Raw genomic sequence first — 16,454 nt, 5'->3', positions numbered from 1 at the left:
GCTGATGGCATAAATAAAAAGGGTGAAGAGAAATTAATATTAAATTAGTCAAAAGAAATCTGAAATAAGGAAACATTTGCAAAAATATTTTTTTAAATTTAATTCTGCAAACTTGAAACTTAGCAAAGTATAAAAAAAAAAAAACACTTTTTGTTTTTAAAAAATTCAGCCAAAAAAAAGTGACCAAACTTTGAGACGTAACTTATCAATTAATTTCATATTGATAAAAACATGACTACTAGTTATTAATTTTTGATTAATTATTACTTTTATTAATATTTTTATTTATTTATTTTTAATTGAAATCGATAATCATAATATTTCAGAATTAAAATTAAATTTAATTGACAAAATGTGCTTAAAGGCCAAGTAAAATTGACAAGATTTTTTTTCATGAAGTCTCTATTTTAAAAATGATTAAAAATGCAATCGGCCCCCAGCTAAAAAATCTTACACATCTTTTTACAAAATCAAAACCGCATAGAAACATGCAACTCAGCTGCCAAACTCTTGAATAAAAAGCAAACAAAATAGAAAACATTTTATTTTTTTAAAGTGTGACAAAAACTGAAGTAAACATTTTATATTCAAAAAATTTGAACACACATGATTAAAATTACTATATAATTAGTCTAACAAGACAATGACTGAAAAAATTTAAAAAAAAAAAAGGAAAAAAATTTTTTTTACAATTTTTAAAATTTTTGCGATTTTTTTTTTTTTTTTTTTTTACATTTTTAATAGTTTTGCACAGGACTGAATTCATTACAAAATTCTGTTTATTTTTTATGATTTTATACACAGATATAGATATATATACACTGTTTTTTTTGTTTTTTTTGTATCAAAAAATTTTTTTTTTTGGATATTTTCTATTAGTAAAAAAAATACCTTCAAATGTGATAAATTCTTTCCTCTCCAAACATGAAAGACTAAGATTTAAAAAAAAAAAAAAAAAAAATTAAAATTATCATTGTAATTTGTATTATACGAAGATAAACAGGAAAAAAAATTGAAAACACAAATCCAAGCAGGAGTGGGAAAAAGGGGAAAAAATTAAATAAGAACAATCTACATTACTTGCATAAAAATAATATTTTTATTGTCCAACAGGATACTCAAAAAGAAACATTAAGAACGTTTATGAATTTTGGAGATAAGGATTGGTTATTTGTATTCAACGGACTACTGTTCTCATCTTGAGTGTGATTTTCACGTTTCGGTCAATGTAACCTCCGACCTTCCCCAGGTGTATCTTGTCAAACTCGGGAATGTTTCTGTCGAATTCGGGAATTTGGATGGAATGTCTAACCACTGTCCTACAGGTCCTTGCGGAAGTCTGTGGCACAATGGTTAGAGTACTGGGAAAATCAATTGTAAAAGTGATATTCTCCTGAAGGTTGAAGGTTCAATCCTCAGTGTGGGTTACCGAAAAAAATACATTTGCGAATTACTTAGGACCTCTACCCAGTCATGGCTGATGGAACAAGAACACGCTACCTCCGTGAAGTAAATAAAGGGTTCCACTCGAAATTTCGTCTAAATTCCCGAATTCGACAAGATACACCTGAAGAAGGTTGGAGGTTATATCAACCAAAACGTTGTGAAAATCACACTCAATATGAGAACAGTAGTCCGATGAATAATACGAATTTTATGAATTCCTTAAGTGTTTTTGAGTATTCTGTCTAACAATAAATTCTTGCCAATTGTTACAGCCTTTAATAGTGTTCGTTTATGACAAGCTCTGTTTCCTATTTTGGTTGTATTGAGCTTCTTTTTTTTTCTATTTGTTTGGCATTACTATATAAATATCAATATTTATATTCGCTTTAAGTTTACAGTTTTTGGCTTGTAAACTTACAATATATAGGATGTTCCAAAAGTCTTGGGCACATTGTGACATTGAATATCTCTAGAACTAAAAAACACATCTGGTATATCTGGTATATTTTGGTAAAGCCTTACAAAAAACTTAATGCATTTAGCTTTAAAATGGCACCGTTTTCATCTTACTACCATTCAGAATTAAGCAGTTATGCGGACTTGGAATGTGCCCAAGACTTTTGGAACACCCTGTATATATATATATATATATATATATATATATATATATAAATTGTTATCGCTATGAGATAAATAATAAAAGGATAATATAAATCTAACAGTATGAATTAAGAATGGAAATATGGAAGATCTAAAAATTCAACATTTCATCCACCGTTTCATTGCTTTTTTTTTGTATATATCATATGCATTCTTATCTACATATCTCCCCTCTCTACATAAATTTAAAATCACTAACATATATATATATATATATATATATATATATATATAAATTACAATAGAAAAATGCGAGCATGTAAAGTAATATGGTTAAGCTTGAACATGGAAAAGTAAAGGACTAGTTAAAACTGGAAAAGAAAAGGACAAGATATTCTAGTAAAAAAATATAATAAATTTATAACTTAAAATATTGCAGCATTAAGAATTGATTTTTACAATTTGATTTTTTTTTTTAATTCTTAGTGCTGCAATATTTTAAGTTATAAATTTATTATATTTTTTACTAGAATATCTTGTCCTTTTCTTTTCCAGTTTTAACAACTAGTCCTTTACTTTTCCATGTTTAAGCTTAACCATATTACTTTTCATGCTCGCATTTTTCTATTGTAATCCATGATTTTTCCAGGTTTTCAGTAAATTCACTTGTTCTTTGTTTAATTTCAGCCTTATTCTTTTGCCCCCATAAACATAACATATACACATGTATGGCACTCGTCTGCTTTCAGTAAAATTCGCCAATTATCTCCTTTTCATTTTTTCATTCTCTCTGTTTCACTTGTTACTTCTCTTTTCACGAGAGCAGTGATTTGGTAGCAACAACAGTCACTGAAGCAACGTGGTTGCTATGGAAACCAGTCATAAAAAAAACGTCACTCACCTCGTTACGTTTTTTTTTTTTTTTAACGATTTTGAACACTAGTAAATTCATAACTTTTGTTTTACTGAACGAAAATTGAAAAAATTTTTCACAATATAGCTGAGAAGGTGATCTATAAACTGTAATAATTTTTTTAAAATTTGGTCGAAAAATGAGTAAGTGGTGAAGTTTTAAAGCAGTTATAAATGACTAAAACTGCCACTTAACCATATATTCAAACACTACTGTGTTTGAATTATATATATATATATATATATATATATATATATATATATATATATATATATATACTTAGTTATATTTTTTTGGAATAAAGCATGCTCTATTATAATGAAAATAATTATTAAAAAAAAAAAAAGAGCATATTATTTGTATTTTTATTTACAGAAAGTTTAGATGACGTAAGTTATTGGTACAGGCGGTTTCAAACCTGATAATAAGGGGACCGTTTTGGATACCCATATCAAGTTAAAACGGTCACTTATTATCAGGTTTGAAACCGACGGTACCGATGGCTCATCTAAACTTTCTGTAAATAAATATATAGCTGTATATATAAATTAAATGAAATCCTGAAGTGCCATATTATTACAGACTGTATAACACTGTAAACATAATTGGATTTTACAACTGTTCCTGTATTTTGATTATTCTATTTGAAGCATCCTATTTATGTGCGAATAAGCAAAATTTATAATTACTAGGGCTATGACAACAAAATATTGTTATCGTTGTTTTGATTCTCAAGTATATATCCAACAGAGTTAGACACAGTTAACCAACCGAAAACTACATCACTCTATATAAAAGCATATAAGATGTTAACGGATACACACTCGAGAGTCAAAACAATGAAAAGAATATGCTGTTGTCCTAGCCCTAATTATTGCACACATCTATTTTGCTAATAACATTTCCTCTGATGAGATGAGGCATTCGTTGAAAATCCATGGGTTAAGGAAATAACTTTAATAATTATTTGTACTCCTTTGTCAAACAATAAAGTTTGTTGTAATTCTTCATAATTTAATTCAGAATTTTCCATATATATATATATATATATATATATATATATATATATATATATATATGTGTGTGTGTGTGTGTGTGTGTGTATGTGTTGCATGCCACTTTTAGGGTTTTTTTCTCTTGGTAAAGTCCATGAAACAGGATGAATCGTTGAGGTTTTAGGTCTTCCTCATTTTCATTTTTATATAATATGATTATTTAAGAGATACCCTTAGAAAGAAAACAGCTTTAAATAAAGATTTCAAAATAGTTTTCGATAGGTAAATTTAAGTTCAAGTTTACAAGATGATAGATTGTTTTTTATTGTTTTGTCTTTTTTTTTTTTTTTTTAACAGAATTCATAGCAAAAGTCCTTTCACAATTGTTTTTAAAGACCATTTATTCCAGAACATTTATTATAAATAAAAATACGTTCTGAATCATCGATTTTCTCCACGCATACGAAAATCCAAATAAAATAAAAAATTAATTAAAACCCTCTCATCAGAATACGTGAAAAATATTTCCGACAGAATATAGAGATATTATAAACTGTCGCAGCTTTTTGGAGAAACGTGAACTATACAGCTTTTTCAGATTATAACGGTAATAGATCAGGAAGATTTTGATGGTAAAAAAAATGTTTTGAAGCTAAAATGTGAAAATAATTTCTTTAGATTTCACTGGAAATATTTTTTATATAAGGATTTTTTGGGTTTTTTATTTAATTGTTTCGACTTTTTGTTTGAAGAAAGGTTAGGTTGTTTTGTTTGATGGCATATCAACCTTTTTCGGGTTATTTAATGCCGAATCCATGTATTTTGGAAATAGTATTCATGTTGCATTCAGTTATTTTGTAGAAGTTTTTATTCTTAAAGCTCTTTGTATTTTCAATTGCTAGTTTGTAGTCTTTTGGTTTGGTTATTTTATAGTAGAATTTATCGTTTTTGTTCCCTGCCCTGCAGAACATGAATGAGTTTTGCAATGGGAGAGGAAAAAGCGTTGCAGTATTAATGTTTGGTACATTTCAAGTTAGGAAATCAGTCAGGAAGTGGGGGAGATAGAAAGAGAAAGGGGGGAAAAGAAAAAGAGGGGGAAAGGTGTGTTATTTTTGTTTTGGGGTTTGCAAAAAGGAAGTAGAAAAACAAAAAAAGCATCAATGTTAAGTGCATCTCGTTTCAGGAAGCCAATATCTTCAGACAGCCTGATCTGGTAGCACCAGGTATGAAGAAAGAAAAAGTGATATAGCTACTTGTACAGTTTAATCAAGACACTAAAAAAATGAAAATATTTTTTTTAAAGTTATATTGTACGTATCCGTTACGGAATGAAGTTCTCCAGAAAAAAATTTGCTTCATTTGATCAAGTAGTTTTGTTTTTTTTACAGAGGAAAATCATTTTTTTAATGAGATCGATCTATCATTGACATTTGGCTGTTTACAGACACGGGTAGGGAGCGCCTTTAAACAAAAAATTGATTAACAAAGGACAAAATGAAAAAAGGATTAAAAAAAAAAAAAAAGGATTAAGAAAAAAACACAGAAACTCTGTAAAATAAGTGAAAAAAAAAAAAAATTATCTAAGTATTTTTTATGCTCATGTTTCAAAATAATCTCGTCAAATGTTGACAAACTTTAAATGGTAATTGGAGTTATCCCCCCTGACACTCCCTTCTCAGCGAAAAAAAAAAAAAAAAAGATGGCGACTACTCGATCGATCTCATTAAAATTTGATTTTCCACTAAAAAAAAAAAAAAAAAAACTGCTCGACCAAATTGAGTTATTTTTTGTATAAAAACTTCATTCCATAATGAATACGTACGCTATAATTTTTTTCAATATTTTCATTTTTTAATGTCTTGATTAAACTGTACAAGTACTGTGATATATATATTAGAATTTTCAGTGCTTCTACATCATGACAAAAAAATATTGAATTTCAAGCAAAACAAATGCTACCCATGTCGCAAATAGTAACATATCCAAAAAAAAAAATTATGAAAAATGATAAGGTACAAAAATAACTATTAATGAAAAACAGTTTTCGATAAAGTTTAAATGAGGATTAAAATTTGTCCGACATTTTGAATAACATTTCTTTAGTTGACGTAAACAGCAGAACGTAATTATCTCCCATGTCAACTTATCTCTTATTTTTTAATAAGTGTAACAGTGATTTTGTTTCATTTTACAAATTTCTTTTTCCATTAATTTTTTTCTACCTTAATTTTTTGATATGTTACCATTTCAGACCATATAATTTGGTTCAATCGAAATTCAATATTTTTTTTTTGTTATTATAATGCAGAAGCACTGAATTTTCTTTATTTATAATAGGAATCCTGGAATGAATTGGCTTTGAAACAATTGTAAAAGTACTTTTATTAATCACTTTAAAAATTAGTTAAAAAGCTATCTTATATATATGTATATATACATACACATACTAGCAGGGAGACCTGACATTGCCTGGGATTGAATGAGGATTAACAAATAAAAAGAAGAGTGTAGCGGATGTGCTCTCAGACGTGATACACACCTGTGCCAGACTCATTTAGGAGTGCTAATCTCTGTTGCAATCATCACAAATGAAGTAGGACGACCAGACTGCAAGGATTAATGCTGCATGGCCTTTCTACTCTCTCAACCTTCACACAATCTCCCTATTATAAGAAATAAAATTTTAGTTCTAAGAAAAACATTTTGTTACAGCTAAAGTTTTGGTTCGATTTCACTGAATTACGGGCCATGCTGGATAGGAATAACTAGTATATCTTAAATTTTGAAGACCATTTTTATTCGAAATTACTTTTTTCTATCAAATAAATAACGGAAATATTTTTATTTAGATGTATGGAGAGGGAGAGAGGATAATAAACCCACAATCAAAAAAATATATACATGTTTGGAAAAACATTAAAATAAAAAATTAAGATGAAGAGGATTTCAGTGGCTTGTATTCGACTAACCTATTTTTATTTATTTTTTTTATTCAAAAAGTTTTGGGTTTTTTTGGGGGGTTTTTTCCAAGAATTATTCTTATGTAATTTCCATCATGATTATATTGAAGAGAACCAATATTAATGGACACCTTGAACCCTGGAACATGAAACCATTGCGCTGAATCAAAATCCACAAATATCACAACTAACCATAACAGCCTCGCTTCCAACACACACATGTATATCTAACATATAAAGTTATTTCATTAGATTTTCAAAGTCAGACCCAAATAACATTTAAACTGTTAAATCAAATTTTGTTCCTGATCTCATTTGTTATTGTTGTACTATGTTATTGACAATATAATAACATAGCTAGTTACCATTTATTTTTAAAATTACTTAGTTCATCCCAGATAACTGCTTGCTTATGTTAGCATTCTAAAATAATCACCTTAAAATAAAAATCAGCAAAGGGATCTAACTCATTTTAAATTGAAAAATACAACAGGAGTTATCTACCTTAAGTTACAAAAATGTGAAAATCAATAAAAACTAAAATTATTTCATTACATCCTGGGCAGTACTAGTTAGGTACAACTAATCTGTTAGACTACTATTACTAATAATAATAATATACTAGTCACACCGGCTTAATAATATTACTACTAATAATAAGTTAAACTTATATGGAAATATTATGGATAATAATGTAATAATCTCTAATGCAGCAATAATTATTATGCCCATTTCAATATATATATATATATATATATATATATATTATTTTATTAACAATTCAATTCTGTCGCAAGTTTAGAATATAATTGTCTATAATACCAACTCAATTATAATCTCAGCTCAATGAATTTTCAAAAGAGTTTTCAGAGCATTTATACGTTAATTGAATAAAATCACAACCTACATGAATAGAAATTCACTTTTTTGGCGTTAAGCTCTTACAGCTGTTTCGTGAAAGGATGGATAATTACCTCTCGTCCATAGAACTGTAAATCTTCCATCCAGTCACTCCTCAGAGTGTTCAAAACGGATTGAAGAACTTGTTGGGAATAGTTGTAAGCGTCTCTGAGGAGTGACTGGATGGAAGATTTACAGTTCTATGGACGAGAGGTAATTGTCCATCCTTTCACGAAACAGCTGTAAGAGCTTAATGCCAAAAAAGTGAATTTCTATTCATGTAGGTTGTGATTTTATTCAATTAATGTATATATATATATATATATATATATATATATATATATATATATATATATATATATAGCTATTTTATTAAGAGAAGTCATAACTTAATTATTGTTGAAAATTCAAGCAAATGCTCTTATTAAAAGCAACTCTTTAAGCTTCAACACTTCCTTACCATGGTAGGGGCGTTGAATAATGCAGTCTGCAACTCGAGTTTCTGGCAGGACTACCTATGGTCGACAGGTTTGGCAGCTGAGCGTTCATTAGTGTGCATTTTCTGGAGAGGAGCGTAAAGAACAAGGGGAATGATTACAGATAAAAATAACATCCTTTATAATTTCATTCTTTACAAAAAAAAATGTACTGTACATTTATTAACTGTATGTACTTAGTAGCATTTTTAGTTGTAACTTGTTTGGAAAAGTATGTTTTGTTGAAAACTATTAATAAATACAGAGTTATCTTTCCCTCCCGATTTTTAAAGGATGGTGCCCATGTGAAAAGAATTTCGATCTGGTCAAAATGTTTTCTAAACAAGATGCTGCAAGGATCCGTAAGAAAAAACTGATGAATCAGAATCGACTATTGATTTTGTAGGAAGAAAACAATCGATAACAAAAATAACATAAAAAAGAGACAAACTTTATATATTAGGTATTTGACATATATACAAAATTATATATTATTTGATATATATATATATATATATATATATATATATATATATATATATATATTAAAAAATTATATATTATTTGGCATATATATATATATTAAAAAATTATATATTATTTGGCATATATATATATATATATATACAAAATTATATATTATTTGACATATATATATACAAAATTATATATATATATGACATATATATATACAAAATTATATATATATATATATACACACACAAAATTATATATTATTTGACATATATATATATACAATATATATATATATATATATATATACATACATACACACACAAAATTATAATCAACAGAATAATTTTAATCCTCTCTACATATTCTTCTTTTTCTTTTTTTTTTTTTTTGATGGAGCACAAAACTTACTGACCATTTAAATGGAAGAGACACTTCTATCAAAGAATTCTAAATTTAATCTTTAAAAATATTCTAATTTTTGAAATTCCCTCAACTGGTTATCAAAAAAAAATTTCTTAAAAAAAAAAAAATATATATATCTTAAATTTTTTAAATTATTTTTATTTTTCTGTCAAATAAATAAGATGTAACAGAAATTTTTCTTTTTTTTTTTTTCTTTTTAGATTTATGGAAAGGGGAGGTAATAATAAATCCACAAGTAAAAAATATACAAGTTTGGAAAAACATAAAAATTAAAAAAGAAAAAAAAATTAATATGAAGAGGATTTCAGTTGCTTGTACTCGCCTAACCCTTTTTTTTTTTTTTTTTTTTTTTTTTTTAAGAATTATTTTTATGCAATTTCAATCATGATTATATTGAAGAGAACCAATATTGATGGACACTTTGAAACTTGGAACATGAAACCACTGTGCTGAATCAAAATAAAAAAAAGACATTTTTTTTTTTAGCAAGAAAAAAATATTTGGACAAATAAGCAAGATGAAAAAGTCCACGTATTAATCGCAAGTGAAGAGTGTGGAGAAACACAAGAACATGAAGAGCAGAAATGTTGGGACGACATCGCTTGTTCAAATTGGCACAACAAAAATGGATACTGAAATTTCATTGAACATCACCAAACACATTGAATAAAAGCTTTGAACAAGTTTTCATTCTTTTTTTTTTCTTTTTTTTTTTTTCCTTTTAGTTAGTCAAGCTGCTGTGGGAGGCAAATATGCCCTCACTCTCTCTAAAATTAAAAAAAAAAAAAAATGTGCATCTAAAAAAAATGGATCCAGTTTCAAAAGTTTTTGTTAATTTTTGTTGCTTAGCATCCATAGACCTTTCCTCCATATTTTGTTGATTCCATTCATTAGTTTTAAATTCTCTCATAATATTTGTCATCGTTCAACTGACAATCCATCTCTCATTAATCCTAATCCTCAAGTGATCTTTGGTCTTAATAAGTAAAAAAAAAAAAAAAATTGCTCTCAAATTACCATAGTTCTTCTGAGGACTGAACATGACATAAGGTCAAGCTTTAATATATGGAAAGCAATAAGGACAAAAATTGCCTAAGTTTTTAATATTTGATTAATATAGACATTAATCATTCTAAAATTTAAACTGTCAATATAGTGGAGAGAAAAGTGATAAAAAAATAACATCCTTAGGTGCTGGCACAACATTTAAACTGGACAAAAACTGAACTGCATTTTTTTTTTTTTTTTTTTTTTGGTGGAGGTACCTTAACTTCACGTTAACCTAGTTGGTTTCATCTATATACATAAAAGGCAAAATGTGTGTTTGTATGTCTCCTAAAAACTGTCGACAACGCAACAAACACTGACAAAATCGGTATCTTTAGGAAGTTCCATCTCTCAGACAACAAATATTCAAAAATTGGCCAAAAACATTAATTCTTTGACCATCAACTGGGCCATTTTTTGACAGGAAGGGTCAGTTTTTGTGTTGACATTTTTGCCAAGTCATTCACGCCTCGAGATCTCGACATACATATAAAGAACATTATTTCAAAGGCCTGTGACCTCACAAGTCATGTGGGCGAACCGACTAAATCGTTTGCTTTTTTTCACCTCCATTTCCTCTTAGTGTTACAGGTTCGAACCTAGCTACTGCGGCTATTTTTTTTTGTGCTTATATGGGTACTCTCTGCTATTTTTATTTTTTTTAGGGGGTTGATTAATTTTTTTTTTTTTTTTTTCTTTGCATTTGCACAGGTACTGACTGCTATTCTCATTGAAACATTTTTTTTAAGGGCTGAGTTGCTCAGTAGCCTTACTTATACTACCTCTACAAACCTGGGCAATGCCGGGTACCACCACTAGTCTATTATATAAGCAAAGTTGTTTGTGTGTCTAGTAAAATTTAAAAACTATACAAGACACAAAAAAAGCTGACATATTCTTGTTTTAGTACTGCTTTGGACAAAATATAAGCAAATTTTTTTTTTATTATTTTTTTTTTTAATTTTTTTTTTTATTAGTCAAGAGGGATGGGTAAACATTCAAAATGGTTTTTAATGTTATTATGTGGTAATTTATCAACAATTTTATTTTCAGTTACTAGAGAAAGGGGAAGGGTGATAGAGGGAAGCAGATAGACAATGGTTTTTAAAAGAATGATGTTACACAACCTTTTTTTTGTTCTATTTTGTCAAAAAAAAACAAACAACACATAATTACTAAAACGCATTAAATTAAATAAAAAAAATTAAAAAAGAAGAAAATTCATACCGGATTAAAATAAATTCTACAGGAACTAGCTATAGTATAATAAATAAAAACATACATCATTATATAAACAAACATATGCAGACCTGAAAAAATATGCCCCGGGGCAGAAAATAAGATGGCTGACGAGAGCCGAACATTATTTACGTGTTACCATTAACGGTTTCCCGTTGTGTTTGGGCTTGAAACCGACGGTACCAATGTTTTTCTGAACTTCTGTAAAACTAATAAATAAATATTTAGCTCTTATATCGAAAAAGTTTTTCTTTGTAATCGAGCACTTTGTCGGAACTCTTTCCCCAAAATACAGTAAGCAAATATATATATTTCTTCAATTATATTTTACATTTTATTTACACCAATCCTTTATGGAACTCGATGTAATTACAGAGCATATAACAAATAAAGTCTATATTCCAAATGTCAAGATGTTGACCATCTTAACGTTTATTCCTTTTAAGTAAGTTGACAAGCATATAATTTCTGGACATCACCTGTTTCGTAGCACAAAATCATTCATTTAGTTATATCAATCAATGAATTTATTTCACCCTTAACTCATAAAAAGAAAAAGCACCTATCAATTTTTAAAAGAAAATAAAGGCATTTTGTAGTCATGCCCATATGCATTTACTTTCTTTTAAAGATTGATAGGTGCTATTTCTTCTGATGAGTTAAGGGCGAAATAAATTGATTTATATAACTAAATTAATGATTTTGCGCTACAAAACAGATGCAAGAATTTTGCATATCAACTTACTTAAAAGGAATAAACGGTAGGATGGTCAACATCTTGAAATTTGGAATACAGACTTTTGTCATTTATTTGTTATATATACATATATGAGCATAACTTTACTTGCTCCACTACTTTAGGAGCTCCCACTGTTAAGAAAAAAATAGAGCTGCTCCTTTCTCCGCTCCATCTGCACGTTAAAATAACCTGTTGAAAAATTCAACACATAAACAATTTTATTTTATTTTTAAATTGTCTTTTTCCTTACTGCTTTTTCACCCTGAACAAAGCACAGCGCCACTTGGATTTGGGACCGAATCTGCAAGAATACTATGTAGGGAGTTGAGCAGCAAGATATCTGTTCACATTACACTTGAACTTCTGCATGTCAGCACAGTCAGAGAAGCAGTGACCCGAGTGAGAATCCCAAAAATCCAGCAGTTTGAGGGAAGAAACTATTTGAGAAGGTTTTCCAGCATCTACGGATGTCTACATTGCTGCTTGTAGGGTTGGAGTATGGTTACTAGTGCAGGACTGATTAGGTTGACAATTTTTTTTTTTTTTTTTTTTTACCTCCGTCTAAGAGCAAGAGACTAGTGGTAGATGCATCAACCCAGATGTGACACCAATACTCCATGCATGTACAAAGGCTTTGTAGACATACAGGGTACTCTCAGGTGTGAATAACTTTCTAGCACAGTAGAGAGAGCCCACCTTTGCAGCAGCCTTGCCAATGCCCTTGATGTATTTGTTCAAATTCATGTTCCCTGTGAATGTTAAGCCAAAAAAGTTTGAAACAAAGAGGTCACAGGTAGTGTATCACTAGCTATGGTTATCAGTCTTTATTTACTTGTCTCCTGTACTGCTGGGTAAAATTGAGTCCTCCACTCCTTGGCAGTAGAAAAAGGAGTGCACCCTTTTCTGTAAAACCCTGTAAATAAATGTCTTACTATACACTTTTATCAATGCAAGTTATTCAATAGTAGGTATATCGCTATATATGTTATCGATACTTTAACTGGCATATGTATAAAAATATTTTGACAATTTTTTTTTCAGCACAGGTGCACAAAAGTAAAGTATATTTTATGTAAAAACTCTGTCGTCGTCCGTCTTTGCATTTGTAAAAGTATATTTCAAATAAAAACGTCCACACAATAAAAAAATATCACGCAGAGAACAAGCAAAAAAAAAAAAAGAGGCAGATAATAACATCGCTCATACCATCAAAAGCTATGGAACTGAATTACCTTTCTTGGAATCTAACAAATAGAGAGAGCGGACCAAAGTCATTAGGAAGGCTAAGCAACAAAACTTTTACTTTTTAGACAAGACAGTTTTATTTAAGATACAGTATTAAAAATAGAACAAAAAGAATTAAAAGTTGCTGGATGTTTGCCGGTGTATACAATAACCACACAAGATAAGAGATTATATATATATATATATATATAGATTATTGGAGGGGTAAAATATAAGATAAAAAACTCAGCTCATCCAAAGCCGGCATTCGACTTATTTTGGAATCAGCCGAACAGGCTATATAAATATATATATATATATATATATATATATATATATATATAGTGTGTATATTGTAGGTGCTTATGCACTTATTGTACCGTGCTATTTTTTTAATAATATTTTCAAGTTAAATTCAAGTTTTACAATATCTCTTTTTTTTTTATTAAATCATTAGGTGAAAGTACAGAAGTTACAAAACACCCTCCCCATGTCAAGAATGGCCTTCTAAATAACATTATTATTTCAGTACAGTACAATAAGTGGATAGATACCTATATATATACAAATTTACATTTTGTAACAAGTCTTCCAACTTGTGTGAAAAATGTAAAAAAAAAAAAAAAAAAAAAAAAATTTTTTTACATTTTTTTTTTTTCTTCATTTTCTTTTTACATTTTTTTCTTTTTTGGAGGCATATTTTTTGAAAAAATATAAAGTTTTTTTTTTTAAATTTTTGTATATACTTTTTTTTTTTCTTTTATAAAAAAAATCATGCCATCGTTTGTGTAATTTTAATTTTTTTTTTTTGTATTTTCTTTTTTCAATTGAAGTATCGACTCATCTGCAGGAATTAGTTTGAGAAAAACTGATAATCTGAATTATTAAATTCTCACCTGCGAGAATTTCAGGTACACACACTTATACGATAAAATCTTTAATATAAATCCAACGTTATTAGAAGCACCAAAAAAAAAAAAAAAGAAAAAAAGTTTAAATTGTCTCTTTCCTTCTGATTGTAAGATGGATTCAAAATTAATAACGTTGAAATAATCCGAAATAAAGTTTTTTTTTGTTTTGCTTTTTTCATGGATTTTCATATTTTTTTTTATTTGTGTTTTTTTTTTCTTTCTTTTCAACTGTTTCTGAGAGACTGTTTCTGATAATAAAAAGTTCCTGTAACCAAACTTTGCAGAAATATTGATTACTTTAAATCAGCTCCCGGGGGAGAGGGGATAAATATTAAATAAATGTTGATTGGTATATTTTTTTTTTAAAATAGCTTATAAAAGCCCGGGGGGGGGGCGGTAGAGGAGATGCAGTGCATTTTTTTTTTTTTAAAGAAAATTTTCAGATTTTTTTATTTTTACTTTTTTTTTTCTTTTTTAGTTGTTTCCAAAATGTAATGGTTAATAGAATGTAATTAAAAAAAAATTATTTCGAAATTATCATATCAATAATTTTTTTGTATTGAAAAATAATTCCACAATGACAGAATGTTTTTTTTTTTTTTTTTCTTTTGGAGGAGAGGGGCTATGAAAATCTTACACTGTACCATCGCCAGTGAGACACACCTCAATAGCCACCTCATTTTGCAGAGTCTCGTGCTTTAACCAAGATACAACTTTGCCAATCTTCCAAAGGAACGTAACTGAACGAATGCAAATAACTCCAGAAGTCAGCACTGCCAATGGAGTAAAAATAAATCTGTACACAAGAAAATAATTTTATTTTTTAAATCTCCGCATCATGTGCGACAGACCGTTGTCCGTATTTGAGTACCCGATCATTTTGCTAGTCATAAATGTGTCATATTAAGGTATTTCTATAAACAATAGAATTTAATTGAATCAGCAGACATTATATATTCGATAAAATCCTTAAAATGCCCATAAAAGATTCAGAAAATTTCGTTTAAAGAGATTTAAATCCCATAAGAAATTTTATATTTCATCGTCATCATCATTGTATCAAGAGAATTTTTTTATTTCTTTGAATTATTAAATCACACGTAATTCACCACCAAAATAACTTATATAAATCTATCATACAATATATTCTTTTGAAATACTGTATATATAGTTAAAGACCTAAAACACAGTTATTTGTATGGCTAATTAATATAACTATTTTTTAAGCAGTTTATAATAAATTAATGCTTGGTGTTATTAACTTGTAATTTTATTGCCTTATTTTTATACATACATGTAAAAAAAATTTTGAAAATATATATGGCAGTTAAGCTATAAAGAATTTTCATCAGACTGATGAATCCTCACAAGGATAAAACGCTAAAAATTCTGCGTAGCTTGATTGCCATATATATTTTCAAAACTTTCTACCTAGTTCTACTTATATATCGAGCACTGTCAAAGTAAATCCTGAAAATATTTATATAAAATGTTATGTACATCAATAAAATAATAATGTATGCATGTACGTTACTACCTAGATCTATCCACATGTTAAGAAATGTTGAAGAAAATATTGAAAACAGATACATGAAATAATAATATCTCTCTCTATATATATATATCAAAGGATATTAAAGAATATTGAAGGATACTTTTCAAGATATAAGAACCTCAACATGTGGGGGTGGATCATAAGCCTATAAATAAAGTTATAGACAAAATAAAATATAGGTATACATGCATTTATTTGTCAGTTTCAAAAGGCTTTGAAATACCTAGGTATAAAGAGCATTTATATAGCCCCTCTTCCCAATAATGATTCTTCCTTATTGAACTGACAAATAAATTCATACATACTCATATTTATTTTATCTTGGCTATAACTATATATATATATATATATATATATATATAGATAGATAGATAGATAGATAGATATAGAGATAGATAGATAGATGTTATTTATTTGTTTTTGTTTGCGATACTTTTTGAATGAATTCAATTATTTATACGCAAGTGCATTTTTACCTAAATGCGAGTTGGGAATAATTTTCCCTTTTACCAATTTGGTACCCTCAAATGGGGAGCAGCATATATAGTT

Source organism: Euprymna scolopes, chromosome 29, assembly GCF_053919585.1.
Source record: "Euprymna scolopes isolate OS-2025 chromosome 29, ASM5391958v1, whole genome shotgun sequence".
NCBI lineage: Eukaryota > Metazoa > Mollusca > Cephalopoda > Sepiida > Sepiolidae > Euprymna > Euprymna scolopes.
The sequence above is the reverse complement of the archived record's forward strand: the minus strand, read 5'-3'. Positions refer to the sequence as shown.